This window comes from Capsicum annuum, chromosome 9 (assembly GCF_002878395.1).
Source record: "Capsicum annuum cultivar UCD-10X-F1 chromosome 9, UCD10Xv1.1, whole genome shotgun sequence".
NCBI classification, from domain to species: Eukaryota; Viridiplantae; Streptophyta; class Magnoliopsida; order Solanales; family Solanaceae; genus Capsicum; species Capsicum annuum.
In genome coordinates this window covers 203,744,061-203,751,887 of record NC_061119.1, presented here as the reverse complement: position 1 = coordinate 203,751,887, position 7,827 = coordinate 203,744,061, and the positions used below count along the sequence as shown (strand labels likewise).

Sequence of the window (7,827 nt, the reverse complement as noted above, 5' to 3'; positions counted from 1 at the left end):
AATTAGGAATGAAAGCCAGCAACACCTTTTAGACTAATCATGAACGAAAACTATCTCTCAGTTTATGAAATTGAACACATCTCAACTTCAAGCATTAAAACTCATGCTCCCTATCATGATATAAAGTAACAAAAAATGATTTAGGGTGGTTTTGTCATTATATAATTTTATCCGAGTATAAATTAGGGTGGGATAACTTATACCACCAAATGTGTGGGATAAATTATCCCGGTACTATTATTAGTCTCGGGATAAGTTATCCTGAGTATTGCCAACTAAATGATACATTAAAAGTTTTATCCCAGGATTATTTAGTTTAATACCTCACACCAAATGATCCCTTACTATATAGCATAAATAAATATTAAATTTTATTAGGAAAGATAATATTAGAATAGGAAAACAACTGCTCACTAAAAATTCAATCTCAACAACCTTGGCCAACTTGTTGAACAAAACCTTTTAGATTTATTTCTGAAGATCCACCTTCTTTCACAGCTTCCCTTGCTAATTTTTTCCATTTTTGTGCATTCTTTCTCATTTCTTCTTCTTTTTCTCCACCATCCATTATATTTCTATGCACCTTTTTATCTCTTCACCATCATACACACTATCTTCATTCACTCTCAACCTGACACCTGTCTTCCAAACATCTTCAATCAACTTAGCATCCCTTGATCAGTCCAATGAGGAAATGCCACCATGGGTACGTCTGACGATAGGTTTTCTAGAGTTGAATTCCATCCACAGTGCGAGACGAAACATTCTATGGATGGATGTGTTAACACTTCAAGTTGTGAACACCATGGCATTATTTTCCCTTGCTTCTCCAATTCCATCATACAACTTAATTTCTCTTCTTTTTTTTCTACTTCTTCCACGTTTTCTTCATCTCTTATTACCCACAAAAAATGGACTTTTAATCTCTGTCAACCCTTTTGCTATCTCCTCCTTTTAGCTTCTTGATAAATTCAATAGACTCCCAAATGAGATATAAAAAACTGATGACCTAGGGTTTGAATCCAACTATTCCATATAGCCATCATTTGACTTTTCGAAAAAGATCAAAACCAAAGAAAGAATCCAAGGGATCTTTCTCATCCAAGAATGATGAAGGAATCAATGGTCCAATTCCAATCAAATTGTACTTTTCAATAGCTTTGAGTGTATCTAGCTCTAATGCATCAAATGTGTTCACAAGTACCTTTAGATTTTCTTCACCATCTAGTGTGTCCAATTTCTCTTTAAATTAGGGTAGAGCAAAGCTATATTTCCCATCTTTAGAGCTAGAATTAAGTATAAAAGATGGAAGATCCTGACTTTTTAGTAATGGAAGTCTAGGCAATTGGATACACCGATTTGGACCATTGGTGTTACACTTCATTTCATCCTCATATCCATTGAAGTAATAGTAGTATTTGTTTAGCACAGTTGCTGGTTGAATTAAGGGTATCAAACGGGTTGGTTTGACCCAGCCCGAATTGGCCCAGCCCAACCCATCACACCAACCCGGCCTGGTCAGCCCCCAGGTTGTAGGGTACCGGGTCCTGAGCTGGGTTATTTTTTGGGCCCGATTAACTCGGTTCGGACCAAAATCGATCCAGGCTCGCCGGTTAACCGACCTGGTCCGAATAAGAATTTTTTTTTTTTAAATATCAAATTTTCTAAAAAATGGCCGTTAGGCCATTATAGCTGTTGGGCCCAATGGTCATATAGCCGTTGGGAGCCCAAAACGGCTATAATGCCCTTTTTATTAATTTTTTCAATTAAATTATTTTTTTAAACCCAAAATAATTTCTATAAATACCCTAGACTTTCTAACCATTTTCCACACAATTTTTCTTTCTCTCAAATCTCATTCTCTCTCAAATCTCAATTTTCAATTCTCAAATATTCTATATATTTCCTAAAGTGCTCACTTTAATTTTTAAATTTTTTAATTTTGCGATTACAAAGTACGAGTGGAAGTTTCTAAAGTCGCAAACTTCGGATAATTCCAAAATTTGATATTGTCGTTCCATCTCTTACGTTTAATTTTTTAATTAGTGTATTAATTGTTGAATATTTAATTTTATTATATTTGTGTATTTTAAAATTTTTTAGTTTAATTTATATTATGAATAAATTAAGAAACCTCGCCTCTAAAGGTGTTAAAATATTTTGTCCTGGAAGTGGTAGTGGTAGTAAAAAATGAATTACTAGCGGTAGAGGTACTTCAAGTAGTAGATATACCCGTGTGCCTCTGGAGCCACTTAGTCAATCTTTTGAGGAAGAAGTAGGTGTACCTTTAGGTGTATGTGCCCACGATATGGATTATATAGAAGATCAGGAAAATTACAGTATAGAAGAGAAAATGAAGTAGATGCGGTAAATTTAGATGAAGAAGATGAAAATATTGGTGAGACACCTGCAGTAGGAAATGCTAATGTTAGATCTAAATCAGTTAATCTCCCTCCCCGTCCTCCCCGTGCCCCAAGAGCTCGTAAACTAACTAGTATTGCATGGTAATTTTTGATCGTATATCAGATATTGAGATGCAATGCAATATTTGTCAACAAATACATAAGCATAAAAGAGGAGGCAAGCAAGGGGGTACGGGTATGTTAATGAGACATATAAGTGATAATCACGAAAAATAGTTAAATATTGCATGAGTTGTGCAGATGTTGGTGGTCCAACACAAACTAAAATGGACCCAACAACCGGTCAGGTAATGAAGAAGTATAATAAATTGAGGGACCGGGAAGAAATAGGTAAAATAGTAGCTGTGGGTTGTTTGCCTTTTAGTTTTCCTTCTTCTGATGCCTTTTTTCATTATATTCAAGCAATTTATAATCTTATGTGTAATGGTATTCCTAGAACTACTTGTAGGGCCGATATTTTTATACTTCATTCACAATATTATTTTTATTTATCTACATTGTTAAAAAAATATTCAATGTAGAATATCCCTAACTTCTGATCTTGGTCGTGCTGTAAATAAAAATGATTATTTAACCATTACTTGTCACTGGATAGATAGTAATTTTGTTATGTAAAAACGTATTGTTATTTTTTTATACGATGAAGATCATAAATATAATGGAGATTTTATTGTTGATTTGATTGTTGAAGTTGTAGAATTTTATGGTATTGAAAATAAAATCTTATTTATTGCTTTTGATAATGCTTCTTACAACAAGATTGCTATAACAAAGTTAAAATCTAAGCTATCTCCGCCGTTACCTAAAATTTTTCATGTTAAATGTGCTTGTCATATATATAATTTAATTGTAAGAGATAGTCTGGAGTTTTTTCAAATTTATATTTAAAAAATTTGGCTTGCCGTTGGTTTTATTCAAGGAAATAATTGTAGAAGAAGAATTAAAGACTTTAAAATTAAATGTGAACAAAATGGACTTGCACCGTCATTAAAAACTTGTTATAAATATAGAGTTCCTATTACACTATCTTTTAACCAACATTGTGGTTCGTTTACTGATTCTGTCCACTGCATGCTACATGATTTTGACTGGGCTGTAATTAATGATCTTGTTAAGTATTTGAAAAAATTTTATATAGCTACGGTTGAATTTTTCGGTGCTTATTATCCTACTATTTGTAATATTTTGACATATATCGTCGATATTTTTGGTTTGATCAAAGAATATAAAAATAAAGAAGGTTACAAAGAAGCTGTTGGTGCCATGTTTGCTAATTTAAAAAATATTTTCTTTTGATTCCCCCTATTTACTTGGTTGGTGCTATGCTAAATCCGTGCATGAAATATACTACTATGTGCCACTTTAGTACTCTTATTTATGCTAACTTAGAGATAAATACTAACAATGATTCTGATGATGAAGAACAAGAACAACCTGATTTGCGGACAGCTATGGCCGATGCGAACGCTTATATAGATAAATTATATAACCACTATGCTGATTTAGTTGATTTAGATGTGCCACCAAATATCACTCCAATTGTCGCTCCTCATCCTCCCGAGGAGCCATCATCTTCTAAAAAGCCTGCACATAGTCGTTTTCTTGATCACTTTTATGATTTACCGTGTTGGAACAGTGTTGAGGAGGAATCTTACACAACAACTTATCGGGAAGAGCTGATGTATTATCTCCGATCTCCGCTAGAGGATCGTAGAAGATGGATCAACACGTTGGATTAATAGATGATTAATGAAGCACAATATCCTGTGCTTTCAAGATTAGTTAGAGATATCCTGAATGTTCCAATGTCAACCATTGCATCGGAGAGCGCTTTTAGTCAGGGACGACAGCAGCTTGGAGACAACCGACATTCATTGGGAAGCAATGCAATGAATGTTCTAGTTTGCCTTAGAGACTGGATTAGAGCTGAACGAAGAAATCAAGGAATGGAAGCGGAGCTGAACGATGAGCAGAGACTTGAAGAAATTATGACTTCACAGGAGAACTCAGCAGAATCAAGTCCAATGCATGGTTTTGCCCCTGTTGACTTTGACTATCCTATGAAAGTTCACGTTAATATTAACATGAATGAGTTGGAAAAATGATGCAAAATTTGTAGATTATTCGTCCAAGTAAATTATAAATTTGGAGTATCTTGCAATCAATAAAATTCAACATTCATTCATTCCTTAGTCCTTACTTTGTAATTTATTCCATTTAATAATTTAAATTAAATTTTTAGTTTAAATTAAATACTTAGTTTTAATATATTACTAATTTAATATAAAATATTATTAATTTATTATATTAAGTAGCATATGTTTTATTTAAAGAAGTACATATATTTTATATGTGTACGTATATATTGAATGGTACGTATATATGTGTGTATATTTTCTAAATTAGTATATATTTAATGTATACATGTGTATATTATTTAGAAATTAGTATATAACTATATATTTAGGGTGTGTATACATTGTAGAATATATATATTGCAGTAGATGTTTTATTTAAAGTAGTACATATATTGAATGGTACGTATATATGTGTATATATCTTCTATAAAAGTATATATTTAACGTATACATGTGTATATATTTTATAAATTAATATATAACTACATATTTAGTGTGGGTATATATTGTAGTATATATATTGTAGTTTATTTTATTTAAAGTAGTACGCATATATTGAATGGTATGTATATATGTGTGTATATTTTCTAAAGTAGTATATATTTAACGTATCCATGTGTATATATTTTATAGATTAGTATATAACTATATATTTAGTGTGTGTATATATTGTAGTATATTTTATTTAAAGTAGTACGTATATATTGAATGGTACATATATATGTGTGTATATTTTCTAAAATAGTATATATTGAACGTATACATGTGTATATATTTTAGAAATTAGTATATAACTATATATTTAGTGTGTGTATATATTGTAGTATATATATATATTGCAGTATATGTTTTATTTAAAGTAGTATATATATCGAATGGTACGTATATATGTGTATATATATATCTTTAATAGATGTATATATTTAATGTATACATGTGTATATATTTTATAAATTAGTATATAACTATTTATATAGTGTGTGTATATATTGTAGTATATGTATTATAGTATATTTTATTTAAAGTAGTACGTATATATTGAATGGTACGTATATATGTGTGTATATTTTCTAAAGTAGTATATATTTAACTTATACATGTTTATATGTTTTAGAAATTAGTATATAACTATATATTTAGTGTGTGTATATATTGTAGTATATATATATTGTAGTATATGTTTTATTTAAAGTAGTACATATATTGAACCGTACGTATATATGTGTATATATCTTCTATAGATGTATATATTTAACCTATACATGTGTATATGTTTAACTATATATTTAGTGTGGATATATATTGTAGTATATTTTATTTAAAGTAGTACGTATATATTGAATGGTACGTATATATGTGTGTATATTTTCTAAAGTAGTATATATTTAATGTATACATGTGTATATATTTTAGAAATTAGTATATAACTATATACTCAGTGTGTGTATATATTGTAGTATATATATATTGCAGTATATGTTTTAATTAAAGTAGTACATATATTGAATGGTACGTATATATGTGTATATATATCTTCTATAGACGTATATATTTAACGTATACATGTGTATATGTTTTATAAATTAGTAAATAACTATATATAGTGTGTGTGTATATATTGTAGTATATATATTGTAGTATATTTCATTTAAAGTAGTACATATATATTGAATGGTACGTATATATGTGTGTATATTTTCTAAAGTAGTATATATTTAACTTATACATGTGTATATGTTTTAGAAATTAGTATATACCTATATATTTAGTGTGTGTATATATTGTAGTGTATATATATTGTAGTATATTTTTTATTTAAACTAGTACTTATATTGAATCGTACGTATATATGTGTATATATCTTCTATAGACGTATATATTTAACATATACATGTGTATATGTTTTATTAACTATATATTTAGTGTGTGTATGTATTGTACTATTGTAGTATATATATTGTAGTATATGTTTTATTTAAAGTAGTACGTATATATGTGTACATATCTTCTATAGACGTATATATTTAACGTATATGTGTGTATATGTTTTATAAATTATTATATATATCATTATATTGTAGTATATATCTTGTAGTATATGTTTTATTTAGAGTAGTATATATATTTTACTAACGTATAGTATAGTCGTATACACGACTACATGTGTAATTGTGTATATGTATATGTTTTTTAAATTCTAAGTGTATATATATTGTTTAACGTATTTAAAATGTATATTGTATATTGGTGAAAACACTTTTTTATTTTGCTTTTGACCGATTTTGATCGAATTTTTAACCGATTTTGACTGGGTTTAGGTGGGTTGGACCGGGTTGGGTTAAGTGGGCCGGTTTAGGGTTGTTTTTAAAAATTTTACTGTTGGCCCAGAATCGGACCGGCTCGTTTAACCAGGCTCGGATCCGAACTGGCCCACAACCCGGCTAAATCTCACGGGCCGGTTCCGGGTTGACCTGGCCCGGTCCACTTGACACCCTTAGGTTGAATCCATAGTAACGCGGAGGGCACGTGAAGTTCACGTGCTACCTCCACGACCCAGGGAAGCAGTAGAGTATAGACCAGGGACGTGACAGGATTTCCCTTCTCTGAACTCTTTAGAATGATATCTTTTATTGTTTGGGACCCGCAACCTCTTATCTCCAACATGTAACGTTTAGAATCATCTATGTCATGCTTGAAACCATCATCATATCCGTCAGAGAATACCTCGAAGTTTAAACCCTCGGGAAGGGTGCAAGCGGCGGTTTTCGCCATACGACAATGAGCAGAAACACTAGTAGCAAATGTCACCTCAATGCCCTATTTGATTAGCCTCTTGGCAAATTGGAGAGATGGGTTGATATGACCTTGTGCTGGAAAAGTGACCAAGAGAACATGGGGTTGAGACATTGTTACACTAACAAACTTATAAATTAAAAAGTGAACGATCTTCAAAAATAGAAGCTAGAGAATCTAAGTTCGAAAGACTTGAGTATTGTGTGAGAGAAAACGGTAGGAGTAACATATTATGATGATAACTAGAGGGATATATATAATTAAATTGGAGTAACATGTTTGAGGACCAAATTTAGACACATGACGTTTGAGGTGACGAAATTGATGAGAAGAAAAGTTTTTCTGGTACTTAATTTTTGTTTCTTTTTTGAAATAAGAAATGTCAGGTGGACAAAGCTGTGTTGTGACTATCTTGCTTGGGAAAAAAAAAAACTTACTTGACAGTGAGCTATGCCTTTCAAATTGAGGAGTTT

At 30.8% G+C, this 7,827-nt stretch overlaps 1 pseudogene; it reads right to left on the bottom strand.

Annotated features, from left to right (window-relative positions):
* Positions 1-427: 427 nt before the first annotated feature.
* On the bottom strand, positions 428-7,468 carry LOC107841899 (annotated as a pseudogene).
* Positions 7,469-7,827: the final 359 nt, after the last annotated feature.